This window comes from Vespa mandarinia, chromosome 6 (genome assembly GCF_050613455.1).
Source record: "Vespa mandarinia isolate Hongniang chromosome 6, ASM5061345v1, whole genome shotgun sequence".
NCBI classification, from domain to species: Eukaryota; Metazoa; Arthropoda; class Insecta; order Hymenoptera; family Vespidae; genus Vespa; species Vespa mandarinia.
This window is the reverse complement of record NC_140815.1, coordinates 6,337,668-6,353,840: the sequence shown is the minus strand read 5'-3', so window position 1 is coordinate 6,353,840 and position 16,173 is coordinate 6,337,668. Positions and strand designations below refer to the sequence as shown.

General features: G+C 36.9%; 1 protein-coding gene across 5 annotated transcripts in view; it reads right to left on the bottom strand.

Annotated features, from left to right (window-relative positions):
• Nucleotides 1-3,425, bottom strand: part of LOC118440794 (uncharacterized) — a 166,672-nt gene extending 163,247 nt beyond the window's left edge. For 2 of the 5 annotated variants that reach the window (XM_035864346.2, XM_085657750.1), the window contains exon 1: nucleotides 1,781-3,425. The gene's annotated coding sequence lies outside the window, so the exon portion shown is untranslated. The remainder of the gene's footprint in view (nucleotides 1-1,780) is intronic. The other 3 variants (XM_085657749.1, XM_035864349.2, XM_035864350.2) reach the window with 3 other exon arrangements.
• Nucleotides 3,426-16,173: the final 12,748 nt, after the last annotated feature.

Here is a 16,173-nt window from a genome sequence, read left to right as displayed (position 1 = left end):
GTAGTCGTCGATTAAAAATTGTTCCTTCCATCTCGTGAAAGTGTAATTTAATGCGTTTAAGGGTTTACACGAGTAGAAGAAAAGAGGTATAGTATAATATATCCTCGATGAGGAAGTAATCTCGTCGAATCGATTTTCTCTCTCCTTGATTATGGAATTAACTCTAATAATTGGTAGGACAAACGTTGTATACGTGACTCGGCTTTCTCCGCACGGTTTTTAATCGATGCATCCAATTATAAAGTCAGGGATGGCTCGACTAGAGCCTATTTCACAGCTAATTTCTCGTTATGTCGAGTGGGTTGGATAAAAGCGCTCGACGAGGCTCTCCGTTACGGTTAACGCATGGAATTGCGCGTGGATAGTGAGCATTAAACGAACACTACAGTAAATTGTATTTATTTGCAACGTTCCGTGATATAGATCCTGCGATATATATGCAGTACAATTTTATTGGTAGTTGTGAAATTGATTTCTGACTTTTATCGCGCCGAATGATCCCTAGTTTTATATAGCATACGAATAAAGAGTTATTTTATAAAAATTTGCTTTTGTACATTGCTCTTTTTTCTTTACGTTAAATTCATTTACAATTCTCATACAAATCCAAGAACGTGTGTGCATATATATATATATGCGTGTGTGTGTGTGTGTGTGTGATTTTTTTCTTATTTTTTTTTTTTTCATAATAAAGATAGTTCCTAATGTGAATTGGTAATTATCGGAAAAGCGATATGACATGATTACATAAGCTTTGTGACGTATACACTATACTGTGGATAAGAGTAATATGTATAATCCAACTCTCAGTGGAACTCAGTTTCTAGCGCTAAGAGGAAACATGATTATTCGTATATGAGTCTAAAGCAATTAGCGTTTATAATTATCAAATGTACATACACGTCTCTCACTTCGTTTACAGAATGTAGGTTTCTCAGTATTGGTCGATTGCGTTAAAATCGCAATGGCTCTAGAGATTATCGACATGCGAAATGGTACATGACGTTAATGAAAAGCTTTTCACTTGATCCGATTCCAAGTCATTTACTCTACTATTCCGATCTTACTCTCTTTAAGTGTTATTATCACTTTTTAAAAGCATCGAAGTAACGTCAAACGGAGAAAACAAAACTGAAAGGAAAGAAAAGTATAAAAAGTTCATAGAAATAAAAGAGATCTTCAAACGTTTAGGAAATATCTTATTAAAGAAAGCAAACAACTATCTAACGATTGCAATTTTACGGATAATTTACCATCATTAACGTACCTTCCTAACTACGTGAAATATGACTACGAATTACCATCGAGAATTAAGACGTAGAAAGAGAATTAAGAATGTCTTGGGATCTAACTATTACTTCTATCAATTAGTTAACAAGCGAGTTAAGACGCATTATTAATAAGCCTGAATTTCATTCTTCATCCCTGAAAAAACATTATCCTTGTCATGTTATATATTGAAGTGTCGAAGTATTTTAATAAAATTTGGATTCTATTCCGTAAAAGTAAAGGAAAAGAGAGAGAGAGAGAGAGAGAGAGAAGGGAGGATCGACGTAGTCGAGGATAAAAATATTCAACTTGCAAAGTTCATCGTTTGTAGATCGTTTTTATGAACGAATACTTCATGCAAACTTAACTTTTACAGAAAATGGAAAAAGTGGGAGATAGATAGATAGATAGATTGACAGATAGATAGATAGAGAGATAGATAGATAAAGTAAAAGAGAGAAAATAATTCAGTTTCACGTAAAATATTTATTTAACAAATACATGAACTTACCTTTTAATTATATCCAAAGTTTTTCTTCAAGACGTTTCGAGAGAGATTGAAAATACGTCCTCGTAGATTGATTAACAGATAATATACTGACGTTCTGAAGAGTACGTGTTTACGTATAGGACCAAATCAGATTCTGTTGATAAACACGCTTTTGAGAGTATACCTATCCAATCACAATCTGGTATGTTTATTAATACAGAAAAGGTCGTCCATTGATACGATATTATTGTTTTCCATTCGATCGTTTTCATTGCGTGATATCGAACTAATATAACGTTTTTGAATGAACGTACACGTTTGATTTAAATATTACACTGTATTCCGAGAAAACGTGCTTACGCATATGTGTAACGACTTTAAACATATGCTTTCGCGTTTGAAAACGTGACAATTAATTTCAACGCTTGTTGAATCGCCATCGAAATGGTTACGAATTGTAAAAGGGAAGAACTTCTTTCCCCACGGGCGTACATATGTAAAAGAATTCCAATTCAACAGTCGATTGATTCATGGATACTACAGATAAATTTCATTGTTCGTTCTCGTTTATTGAAAGTTATCAGATTTAAGATAGAGAAAGAGAAAGAGAAAGAGAGAGGAAGGAAGAGAGAGAGAGAGAGAGAGAGAGAGAGAAAGGGCAGGAGTTAGATGAAGTGAGATGGAAAGAGTTTGGGAAAGAGAAAGATAGAAAAGGACTACGGGGGGCAGGGTGTCGAATAGAAACTAACTTTCAAAGGTTCGCCCGCAAAGTTTCTACATTCATAATTGTTGTAAGAGCTTCCGATCATTATTATTACCTGGTTAGAATTGAGTTTTGAATCGCAATTTAATCGAGAACTTGAAAGTGAAGGACAGAAAGAAATAGAGCGAAGTTCTAAAAAGGTAAAAGCTAGCCTTCCAAAGAAAGCAAAGGGTCGAGGTGAAAGAGTGAAAGATGAACGTCAAAGGGAAAAAGGGAACGAAGATGTTGAAGAAAGAGAGGGTTGATGAAACGCCCGGGATGGAAAGTCTGTGTCTTATAAATTTACTTCAAGTACTTCGTCGTACTTTTCCAATAATGCTGAACTTCGCGCTAGGATACGCAAAATCGATGTGTCACTCGGTTTGAAGGATAAAGATCGCTCTTGTTTCCTTTGTAATCTAACGTCGAGCATACAAATCAATTCCTTCGTAATGTATGTTTTTTTTCTTTTTTTTTTTTTTTTATCGAAACGAACAAAATAAAATATGCGTCTTACGTAAACGTTTACGTAGATTTATCACGCACGACGATCGATAATATTCGATAGTGCGAAAGGACGAATCGATCGATTTTTTTTCATTTCTGTTTCTTTTGTTTTTTTTTCCCCTTTCCTTTTTTTTTTTTTTATAACTGTTTAACTTTCCCAATATAGCACTCGCGATCGACGTTTAATACGATGAGTAAACGCACTCGTATTCGACTTGAAATAAATTATTTTGATAATGGAGGACAAATTTCTTGAACGAAAATCGACGAAGGACGAGCGACGATGGGAATGAACGTGACGATAAATAATAGGCACACGTTATACCATTGAATTTCGCGTGATTTACTTTGAAAGATTTTCTCGTCGTTGTTATAACCCTCGTTTGGCCCTTCGAGTACGGATCGGATGAGCGAAGACCGTCGCGACGCGAATTGCACTGACTCCCGTAGATTCTCCGTTTTCCGCAGAAGCTTCCATCGGTGTCTCTCCTTCCACCCCTCCGAGATCTCCGATTCTCTCTCTTTCTCTCTTTCTCTCTCTCTCTCTCTCTCATTCTCTATTTCACTCTTTCTCTCCCACTACCTTCTGTCCTTGTTCGAGCTTCCCCTACATCGACTCACCCCCTCCTACGACGGCTTTTAGCGCAAGCGCCTGTGCTTTTGTACTGCGTAGACCATCGCGTTTCGTCGTTCACGTCCACGTAAGTACGATCGTACTTTAGGCCACAGGACATAACAAATTTTTCTTCGACTCTTGTTATGTATATATATCTATATATATATATATATATATATATATATATGTATATATATTTTTTTTCCTTTCATTTTCTTTTATTTCTACAATTTCATATTTTTTTACATCGCTTTTGTTTCACGATATTTAACCAGTTCATTATTTCTTTCAACACGATAACTGTTGTCATTCCTTTCAAACGTTCATAGAGATACAATCTATATTGTCGTTTATTTATTTAATCGTTTACGCGTTCGCACATTAGAATAAACAATTTTTCCTTTGAAGGTCATTGTACGTTTACACACGTGAACGAGCACGCACGAAGAGAGAAAGAGAGAGAGAGAGAGAGAGAGAGAGAATCCCTTAAACGGATGGTACGATTTCACGAACAAACATATAGAGATTTATAGAGCGCAAGCCCGCTTTGAATTATGTACATAATGATCGGCGAAATCGGTGTCACGCCGGGTGAAAGTGTAATTGATAATATCTCCCACGCACATTAACGTGACTGATTGACTCCAAAGCTTTTGGTTTATTCAACGTAATTACGTAATTATATATCGGCGACAAAAGCGTATTTGAAAAATTAATCCGCGTACGTCTGTTTAATATTTTCATTGATAATTATGAACAATGGAGATAGATCAATTAGAATCGTGCGTAAGATATAGATCGTTTGACGTTTAACATAAAGACCATAAATCACGTTATTTTATGTAAATTACCGTGACTTTTCCGATATACTCTCACTTTATCGCCGATAAAAAAGGAAAGGTTGGGATTAAAATAACGTTGAACGCACGTAGATAAAAGCAACGATCGCGTGTTGTCGTCGTCGTCGTAGACGATAATTGCTGCACATCGATCCAATCCACCCTCTCCCTCTCTCTCTTCCTTTCGTTCGTACTCTACCTCCCTCTCTGCAAACCTCCTCCTTTCCTCCCTTTTCCCCTCCCTCTCTATCTCTCTCTTTTCTCTCTCTCTCTCTCTCTCTCTCTCTCTCTTACTCTCTCACTCTCGTTTGTCTTGTTTTCGAAAAACGGGGCCGATGGTTAAAACGTATTTTGCCGATCGATCTCTCGCGTTTTCACATCAATGCGGAACATTGAGCGGAATAAGTTGCTCATTAAATTGAAAAATCGCTTACGGCCCCCGAGAATTTCATCGAAAAAGTCTGGTAAACAGGTGCTTTCTCTAACGAAATGCCTCAAGGGAGAGATAAGCAATGGAAGTCGAGGATGGTCGGGTAGATGGAAAAGAATTTTTCACCGATCAAAAGTCAGAACTGGCGTTGCATAGAATCGTGGAAAGCGTTGGTAACAGTTTAGAAATGAAGATTACCCAGGGGTACGCACGCTTCGTAGTTTAGATAGGTCTCTTCTCTTGGGTTCAATCTCTCTCTCTCTCTCTCTCTCTCTCTCTCTCTCTCTCTCTCTCTCTTTCTCTCTCTCGCGCGCGCTCTTTCCTTTCTATCTTCTCTATCTCTCTTTTTCTCTCTCGTTATTGCTCGCGTATAGTTGTGGGTGCCGCTCACGCGGCAGCACCGAGGCCGCGGCTGATAAGCCCACTGGGAGTTGCCTACGGATCCTACCGAATTGCACAAGTTTTAATTTCCTCGAGCGGGCCGGCGCATCGGCGCAATGGCCAAACTTATTGCGGACGAACGTGTTGCTAGTTCCTGGCAGTTATTGCCGGACTCAAATATGTTACAAAGACTAGAGACGGCGGCGTGACGTTACTCAGATGATTGCCGGTGAGGATCACGATTCGTAGCTTCTAACGCTACGGACAGCGTTCAACTCCGTCGGACTTTGAAAAAAGTTAAACCCGAGCGTGTTTCATATATCGTTTCGCTTCGTCTCGAGAACTCCTATCTCTCCCTGGCCCGAAGAGGGATAGATCGGAGAATCCCACAGGACCGAGATCGAGATGGAAGCTTGTAGAAACGTTTCCGGACGGAGACCGACCGATTTTTATCCTCGCCTCGATATTTCGCTACACGGAAAAGGAAAGAAGAAAGAGAGAGAGAGAGCGAGAGAGAGAAGGAGAGAAAGCGAGAGAAAGAGAGAGAAAAAGAGAGGAATATTCGGGAGAACGTCGAGTTCATCTGCAGATCTGAAACTATGCCAGCCGGGCGGAATTACGTTTGAATAAATCGGAGATCGAGCGGCTGGTGCTCTCCAAGTTTCGCGAGTGAGATAGAAAAAGAGATAAAAGGAGAGAGCGCGGAATTTGCGATATCGTTTCTGGAATTTCGTCGCGTTTAAGAATGTCATGAGCCAAATATTAAAATATCGAGAGTCAAATGAAAAAAAAAAAAGGATAATAGAAGTAAGTACGATCGCAACGGCGATGCCATTTTCGGTATTGCTCATGGTAGTAGTAATGACGAAACAACGTATTGTTGTCAAAGACAGAAAGTTTTTCAATTACGTGCTTGCTCGATCGATATGACCGATCCAAACGGAATTCCTCGAATGCTTCGATTCTTAACACAGTATTCTCCATACGAGCGAATGTTTGATTGTGAAACAATTCCTTTGACGTGGACGTAATTACATGTCCCTTTGAGAAGTATCGAAGTAACTTCATTTCTTGTAATACTCAGGTCATCGTAAATACTTCTTATTTTCTTTCTTTATCGATGTATGCTACATATTTCACATTCTCTGCCTCTGTCTCTCTTTCTCTCTCTCTCTCTCTCTCTCTCTCTCTCTCTCTCTCTCTCTCTCTCTCTCTCTCTCTCTCCTTTCTCTGTCTTATTTCATAAAACAGGAATACAATTTTTACATACGCGCCATAAAATAAAAATATTTCTTTTGAAAAAATAAAATCTTCTATACATATATATTTATATATATATATATATATATATATATAAATTTTTTAAATTTATAAGGCACCATTTCCATTGTATTCCTCTGTTTATTTTAATTTTAAACGAAAGGCAACATTCTTATGCTACGCGCGATGTGTCAACGAGACCCGTAGTTACAACGAAAACAATATACATATAACGAACTAATGTAATACCATGGAACAAAAAAGTGTTTGAAACTAGTTAAACTCGGTCTCGTTGCCAAGTGAGTTAATTAATGCAACTCGCGTACTTGATTCATCCCTTGAAGTTACTTGCGCACGTTGTGTCGGTTAATTCTCTCGGAGAGAGAAGAGAAAGAGCGTGAAAGGGTAGTGGACCGTGAAAGAATATGAGAGATAATCGAACGGCTTTAAGATTATGTTGACATTTTTATAAGGGTTGAAGGAGCATTTACGACCAGCTCTAATGGCTAAGCTTATTTTTTTCCTGTTACATTTTTCGTTTGATTCATTAAAAAAAAAAAAAAAAAAAAAAAAAAAAAAAAAAAAAAATAATAATAATAAATAAATAAATAAATAAATAAATAAATAAATAAGTGAATAAATAAATAAATAAATAATAACAAATAATAATAATAATATTTGTAAGAGAAACCGTAATAATGATGAGAAAACATAGAAAATAATGGCGATAATAAAAGTTTTCCTATAAATACACTAAAAATACGTTGATCATTTCTTTGCGTTTTCTTAAGCAGAGAAAACTTTCTTCCATGGATCCTACTTTAGCTCTTTAATCAGTCGAGCACATTTTTCTCCCGTTAAATGGCGATTCTTTTATCCCATCTACCCTCTCGCCTACTATCCTCAACTCTCTCCGACCCTCTTCGTATTCCCCGCTATCATCCTGACTACGAAAACTAAGTGGAGCGGCGGTTCTAAGAACGGTAAGAGGTACGACCGTGGGAGAAAGTGAGAAGAAAAAAGGAAAGAAAGAAGGGGGGGAAAGAGAGAGAGAGAGAGAGAGAGAAAGGCCGGAGGTGGATAGAAATAGTGGCTTTATTCGGCCGCGCGTATAAACTCGTATCCCGCTGAAAAAATATTACGAACACTTAGCGTTGAAACGTACGTAAAGGGCGTAAAGAAAAAACGAAAGAGGAAGGATTAAAAAAGAAAGAAAGAAAGGGAAAAAAAAGAAAAGAAAAAACGCAAAAAAAAAAAAAAAAAGAAAAAAGAAAGAAAGAAGAGAAAAGTAAAACAAAAAACAGGAGAAAGAAAGAAAGAAAGAAAGAAAAATAGAAGGTTGTAGGGAGAGAAAAGATAAAGGAAGAGTACTGTTGGCTCCGTCGGGTTCGTGAACAGGCAATTGCACTGAATTTTGCATTTTAATGAAGAGACCAGATATACGGGCTGATATTAAATGGGAGAACTTATTCATCGTAAGATAAAGCACCTTCCGAAATGGTTACCATTAAAGGCACGCGCGGGCATGGAAACTTTTCGAAGAGCTAATAAGATAAAAGGCCTATGGGGGTCGGATTTTCAGTTCGCAAGGGAAACTCTCGCGAAATAGTGGAAGTGTTGTATGCATCGGAAATCGAACGGTAAGGAGAGAGAGAGAAAGAGAAAGAGGGAGGGGGGGAGAGAGACAGAGAGAGAGAGAGAGAGAGAGAGAAAGACGGGTTAAAGGTGAAACGATAGGATTCGAAATTCTTGCGTTACGAAAGAACGGACTTTTGTAGGGTGTTAAAGAAAGGCAACGGGGAACGATACCTTTAGAAAGTTTTCGCGTTAACGTCAACGTACCTACCTACGATTACGGGAAGCTACGAAAAAGAATAAAGGAAAGGAACGAAGTAAGTTCTCGAAGGGGAAACCACTCCGAAAAACAATTTCATCTTGGTGGCATCGTACGAAAGAATTCTCATTTATTGTTTCGTACTTTCGTACATTTACTAAGATCTACGCCGATATTCTCTGTTCATTAAGAAAGAAGAAAAGATTATATCGAAAAGTCGACGAGGAACGAAGGGATAAAAAGGGAGAACACAATGATCAAGAAATATTCGTAAGATTCTATGAGGATGCGGTCAAGTTTCTTTAAATTTCGAACTTTCACTTGGGGAAACTTTTGAAATTTATTTTCTTACGGTACACCTTCAAAGATAGATAACTTTATAAAATTAACAGATCCTTTTGATCTTCCAATCGATCGATTACGTACGAACATCAATGAATAATTTAATTAATTGTTGATCCATAAACGAAACAAGATACATTTTATAAAGTTGAAAATCAATGAGATTCCTATCGAAAGAAAACTTTTAGCAGAATATTATTATTAGTATTATTATTATTATCATTATTATTATTATTATTATTATTATTATTATTATTATCATGAAAGTTATTTTGTTCTTTACGTTGTTTGATTTATCATTGAATTTTACAGAAAATGAAGACCGTTAATTGCTTGAATTTATACCAGTTACAAAAGAATATTGAAAGATAATTTCATTATAACAGAATTGTCGGAATTGGTATTTCATTTAAACGTTTTCACTTATCTCGACCCACAAACCTGAAAATGGATTATTCCATTTAAAAATTAATAACTTTCCGTAAGAATATAACATACACGATGATCTTTTTTTCTCTTTCTCTCCATCTCTCTCTCTCTATCTATCTCTTTCTCTCTCTCTCTCTCTCTCTCTCTCTCTCTCTCTTGATCTGTCTATCTATCTATCTATCTCCCTTTCATCGATAAAAGTAAATTCAATGAAATTCTGGTGAACTTGTTCGTTAAAGGTTTCCTTTCTATCGATTGGCCAATTAATCATCGTTATCCGAAAAAGGAAGAATGAATTTATTAAAAATGATTTAGAAAAAAAAATCATAAATTAATCACGATTAGTGTAAACGTAAAGAATAAGTAGTTCTATCTTTTTTATTCTGTTTTTTTTTTCTTTTTTTTTTTCTTTTTTTTTTTCTATTTATTTCTTTTTTTTTGGCATTTACAATGTCATCAGACATTGCCGAAAGAGTTAAACTCGGTTTCGTTTCTGAGTTGGAAAATTGAAAAACTTGGTTGCTGTTTGTTCTCTTGTTTTCCTTTTCCTATTTTCTTTTTTTTTTCTTTTCTTTTCTTTTCCTTCTACTCGCTTACTCCGTCCATCGATATTCTCCTACCACTTGACTATTTTCCTCCACTTTGTGTTTATATTTGTATTTAACATTTCTGGACTGACGTTCTGTTTTGTTTGCTTTTATATCTTTAACGACATGTATTTCATTTCCTCCTGAATATAATTAAAAAAAAAAAAAAAAAAAACCATCGGGCAAACATTATATAGTACGTTTATTAATAGACGTAATATGTGCATCCCTAGTTGGATCTAAAGGAAAAAGAAAAAAAAAGAAGAGAAAAAAAGGAGAAAGAAAGAAAAAAAAACAAAAAAAAAAAAAGAAAAAGGAAAAAAAAAAAGAAACGAGAACGAAACGAATTTAGTTATTTTCATTGAGTTTTATCACGCTCGCGTATATGTATTTATCGAGTCGGCAAAAACTGCCACTAACAGGTATTCTTTTTTTTTCACGTATACACACTCATTCGCCTAGTTTAACGTTTGCCAAGGAAATCCTTTGCATCGAGGAAATCTCACGGGTTCATTTGGCAGTCTGGCTGTGTTGTGTAAACAGAAGCCAAAAACATCAAGGAAAGTGTGTCCTCTGCTACGAGCCACGCCCATTTGCTCGTGTTTTTCACCCGAAGAAGTAACTCTACGAAGATGGGAGAAATGGGCAGAGTAGCGGGGGGAGGGGAGCGGGGGAGGAGACCGGGATGGGGAGGGACTATATAAAACGGAATAAGGAAATCGCATAATTGTTGGTACATGTGACGTTACACACCGATTCATTTTCCAACGAATTTGCTACGCGCAAACAATACGAAAAATGAATTACCGTACGGGGTTTAATCGTGAAAGGGGTGCTTTTTATACGGATTTAATAAAAATTCGAAATCACGTTGGAAAAAGCAATCAAGAATTTCAATTACAATGTACGATTTTCGAGAGGCATTGGATTTTCGTTTCTACGTTGAAAGCGATCTTACATATAGAAAAATACAAAGGAAAGAAATCAACGAAAGCACTCGAGTTAGGGAAACAGAGAGAAAAAGGGACGTTGGAAAAATAACGAAGTAAAGTACGGTCAAACGGATCGAATCGTTGAAAGTTTGACACCTTCTCTGTGAAGTTGGAAGAAATAATAATGGAAGTACGAAAAAAGTAGATGAGAGACAGAAAAAGTGGTGCATAAGAGGATTATAGACGACGACGATGGGGTAGGACGAAGGTAGGAGAGAGAGAGAGAGAGAAAAATGGCAAGTATAAAAGGAGGAAAAAGAGGAGGAGGAGGAGGTGGAGGAGAAGGAGGATGAGGAGGTGGAGGAGGAGGAGGTGGAGGAGAAGGAGGAGGAGGAAAGATGGAAAGAGGAAACTTGTAATCAGCGGTGCACGTCGATTTCTACCCTCGCACGATTCCCGAGAGGAACACAAGCCTTTGTTAAAGGACCGGGATAAATAAGCAGTTCTCTCGAGACAATACGAAACATCTGCTAACCGTTGTTGAAGGCACGAACTCGATCTAAAGGCGAAGAGTAAGAGCGTGATAAAGAGAAAGATAGATAGAGAGATAGAGAGAAAGGACGATTTTCTCGCCCTGATGATTCTAAATTTTCGAGACTCGAATTATCGTCATTCTGCATACACCTGCCATTCCATTCGATATATAAAATTTCTATCTGATTGGTACGTATTCGGTATTATAATATTACAACGTGTTAAGTACGTTCGCATAATTACGCGAGACATAAATTGGTTAATTAAGTAAAACATGAGATACCGGGGATATTGGATTTAACGGATTTAAATAAAACGAAAGAGAAAGAATTAGAACATAGATATATATATATATATATATATATATATGTATATATTCTATGGAAATCGATCATGGAATCGAAACGGTTATATACGTAACTGTTTGATTCTACCACGAGAAAGCACGTTGGGAAATTTTTGTAAACGCACGCGTGCATTTGCAACTGTGCTCGCGATCGACGTATGATTAAAAACAAGCTCTACAAAAACGTGTCCGTTAACCGACGAATCCCTCGCACCTCTATCACCTGCTATATACTAGCCTACCTATCTATATCTATATATATATATATATATATATGTATATGTATATTTACTATATCGAGGTTGCCTGAACTTTTTCGAGCGTGTATAATCCTAGCAGAGAGTAGCGGTCTTTCCTCGTCCATATCAATTCCATTTGTCCAATATCGCGCTTACACGATCCAAGTGCCGGCACGTTTGCTGACTCGACCGAGTCCCGTCAACCGAACGTTTCGCGTTCTGTTAGGACGTGCGTGCGGCCGTGCGTGCATCCGCGTCAAGAGCATTCAATCCGGAGATGATAGAAGGATTATTGGTTTGACTTTACCGTTTACAAAAGCTTCTACGGTAACGTCGAAATTTTGACATAACTTCTTCTTTGTTCATTCCACTCTTTCTCTCTCTCTCTCTCTCTCTCTCTCTCTCTCTATATATATATATATATATATATGTATATTATATGAATATAGATAGTATGAAAGAGAGAAGGATTAAAAAAAAAAAAGGAAACTTTTTAATTTTACTTAGAATAAAATGTTATTTATTCGAAATATTTTCCCGTATTATTTTCTATCCTACATAATCAAATTCAACTTTATCGAAATATCAATGAATTATTAATAGATAAGTTACACAATACAATATTATAACGAATGTCTACAAAGATGTTTTGATTATTATTAGTTATGCGATCGCTAGTGCACTAGTATGTCTATTGATTATAATCTACTTATTAGCAATTAGCTTTGCAAATACGTTATTGCATATAATATCATTCACGCACAATGATTAGTGAAACGGAATATAATAATAGTCAAAGAAATTTTTAATAATCATTCAATATTTGAAACAAGAGCCGGTCATTGATTCGTTAATTAATGTTTATTAACGACCATTAATGACATTTATAATTACTATTATTTCAAGTGACTATGAATTTCGTTAGTATTATATCGTTGATAGCTATTATGATTTTGACAGATACGAGACGAATGAATTACGCGAATTGATTGGATTTTGCTTCAAAGAGAAGACAATTTCTTGTTATTTCCTTCTCTCTCTCTCTCTCTCTCTCTCTCTCTCTCATTTTTCTTATCAAACGATTACAGTGTATCGATGTAATAGTACGTGTCGCGATATATCAATACGATTCTATCCTGGCGCGGAATAAAATTTCATTCGGAATGACAGACTTCGAAACAGGGATTTGAACGAGGAGATTTATGCGAATCCACGACTTATTTCTTTATATCTTTTTTTCTTTTTTCTGTCCCTTTATCCGTCCAATCTTTCCCTCCTATCCCTTCCGTTCGTACGTTGATGTTTCTTGTAAAAACGTACCATCATTACGTACTGTTACAGGAGAACCGAAAATGCATTGAAAATAAAAGAGAAATATGATAGGCTTGGTTTGTGGTCCTTTCCGAAGTTCTCCCTTTAATAAGGTTGCAATACCAAAGTGTAATCTGATTTATACGGCTGTTTTCCCCTTGGTACGCGGGGGCAGCCTTCAACCCTCGACCCTCATTCCTCTTCGATGTCTGACCAACGTATTTCGAATCCCATAGGTACTTTGTCGTAGACGTTTCCTACATGACACGTAGGTAACGAGTAGGATCAGGTGCGAGGAGGTAGTTCAGCAATATATTCCACAGTGAACTCCGTATTTCCCTTCGAAGCTTCGCTTGATCAAACTTACTATCTAATTAGTCCATCAAGATTCTCTACCATTTAATAATCGTGAAAGTGTTGAGAGAGAGAGAGAGAGGGAGAGAAAGAAAGAAAGAGAGAGAGAGGGAGAGAGAGAAAGAGAGAGAGAGAGGGAGAGAGAGAAAGAGAGAGAGAGAGAGGGAGAGGGAGATGAAGAGAGAAAATCGAAGAACTTCGGGCGAAGCTTTCGGAGGAAGAAGTAGTAAACTTTCAATTTTCTCGGCCACGTCTTGTCGACGACGACCACGACACCGTGCTCAAGTGTCCCATTGTTTTTTACGCCGTTGATAAAATAACGATCGAAGATACTCTATCTCGTAGAAAGAAGAACTTTTTTCCAATTTCATGAATCACCGTTCACTGCTTCGCAATGTTATAAATATCCATTCATTATTTATAGGATGTAAGTAAAACATTAAAATAGCGTCACATTGTAATAAAGAAATGACGCAGCTTATCCGAGCAAAGATTTTTCCACGCGTTTTCTTCCATTATCGAGAGGAAAGTTGGTCGATTATAATACGAGAGGGTGGAGAAGATGGAAGGGGGGGGGGAACAAGAAAGAAAAAAAAACAAAAAAATTTGATCCTTTAATTTCCCGTCTCGCAATAGCAACGATAGATTCGTGATAGAATTATTTAGTTGAAATAAAGTGTTAAATTTTAATTGCATGCCAGAGCAAACAGGAGATTTCTTTAAACAATGAACCAACGTCCAGAAAATTAATTATCACGAACAAATGGAACGGAAGAAATACGACGAAGTGCGATCGAATAGGAAAGATTAAAAAGAGGTATGGGAGAGGGGTGTAAAAGAGGATATAGAGAATCCAGTATAGTGAGAACGATAGAGTACGATTATTAAAAACGTCATCGTTCGAATGCGATCTTTTCTCCTCTCTCTTCGATCCCTCCTCCCTGTCCCACCCCCCACCCACCCCAACCCACCAAAAAAAACAAAAAAAAGAATAAGAACGAAAGTATCTTTAAAAACACATTGACGAGTTGTCGAATTGAGGAAGATTGAAATCGAAATTTCGATTGATTTCGTTGCTGCTATCGTGCCGATTCGCCACATTGTGGTTCGTGGGTGGAAAATCGATAGACGATACGAGCCTGTTGACAAATGCACGATTATTCGCTGCAGTATTATCGGCATATCAAATATTAGAAAATTAGTCTCTCAGGAAAATGCAAATTTATTCGATGATTTCCTATCGTAAAGATATTAGCTCGGTTAATATGAGAACAAATGACATTATATTTAGGTACGACGTAGATACTGATAGGTATATACCTATAATGTATAATCAATTATTAAAACAATGGTTATGGGCCGAAGAAAATTGATATGGCCGGCTTTCAGCGACGTGAAAACGATTGTCTCGACGTTCATACCTCGACTCTCCATAGGAACAAATGCTGAATCAGGTGCTTCATTGTGACCCCAGCAACATATCTGAGGATATCATTAATCTAAGTTGCCCGTGAGTAATGGCCACTCTTCCCTCTCATTCTACGCGTGCGAAGGAAAGAAGAAGAAGAAAGAAAAAAGGACAAAAAGTGAAAAAAAAAAAAAAGGAAAAAAAAGAAACGACAAAGAGGGTGAAAGTTCCGTTCGGCGGCCAATTTCAACTTTCTTTTTTGTAGGATAATTATCCTTGAATCGCTTGGCCAAGAACTCCGAAGATCGATCGTAACATTCTCTCGGTACTCAAATCTTTCGTTTCATTGAAAAAAAAAAAAAGAAAAAAAAAAAAGAAAGAAAGAAAGAAAGAAAGAAAGAAAGAAAGAAATAAAGAAAGAAGAATAAAATTTCAATGTAGCTATGAATTGTTATGGTTCTTACCAAAGAGAGACTATTAAAATGTTATGCTAGAGAAGAAAAGAAAGAAAGAAAATGGTTGCGACGTTGCGAAAACATTTTGTAAAAAAGTTTGAAAGAGAGGTGTTACAATGTACGCGCGAGTTAGTAACATGTAAAAGGCGTAGTTTCGCGTAGAAATGGGCTTGCCGTTTCGCCTGTGGCAGTTGCATCTTCGATTTGTTCTCTCATGAAAATAGAACAACAGCTCACGTAAGTGCCGGAAAAGCTTCCGCGAGTATGGGCGTCGTGTCTGTATTTAAACTTTGCCCGTCAGATTCTCCATCGTACGTTTCTCCTCTCAACGTCGGTTTACTTTCACGAAGTGGCCGGGGGAAAAAAAAAAGTATGAACGGCCGAGTAAAGACGAGAGAAGAGAGACAAGAAGATTCTGGATGTAAGTAGTGCCTGTCGATCCTTCGACCGACCATCCAGAGGAACATCGAAGTATCGCCTATTTGAAATGGGATTCGACGATGCACGAAAAATAATATAGGCAATAACAAAAAATTTACCGTCGGTTAATAAATATTTAAACAGATATTAATTTGAAATTATGACGACAATGACGACTATGATTATTATACCAAAACGATTTTTACATTATTTATATTCGCATTTTAAACAACGGAAGAACTTATACGATATAAGAAGAACGATATAAAGTATAATCTAAACTCAGTGCTCTGGTAGTTCGGTGATACGGTGGAGTAAGCGAATCGTGAAAGTAAATTTAATGTCAAAAAAGAGAAATAATAGAGAGGAGGGAATTGTAACGATAGAAAACGTGCCCACGAGAGAGAGAGAGAGAAGCGAAGAAATAAAAGGAATAGGCAACACAGAG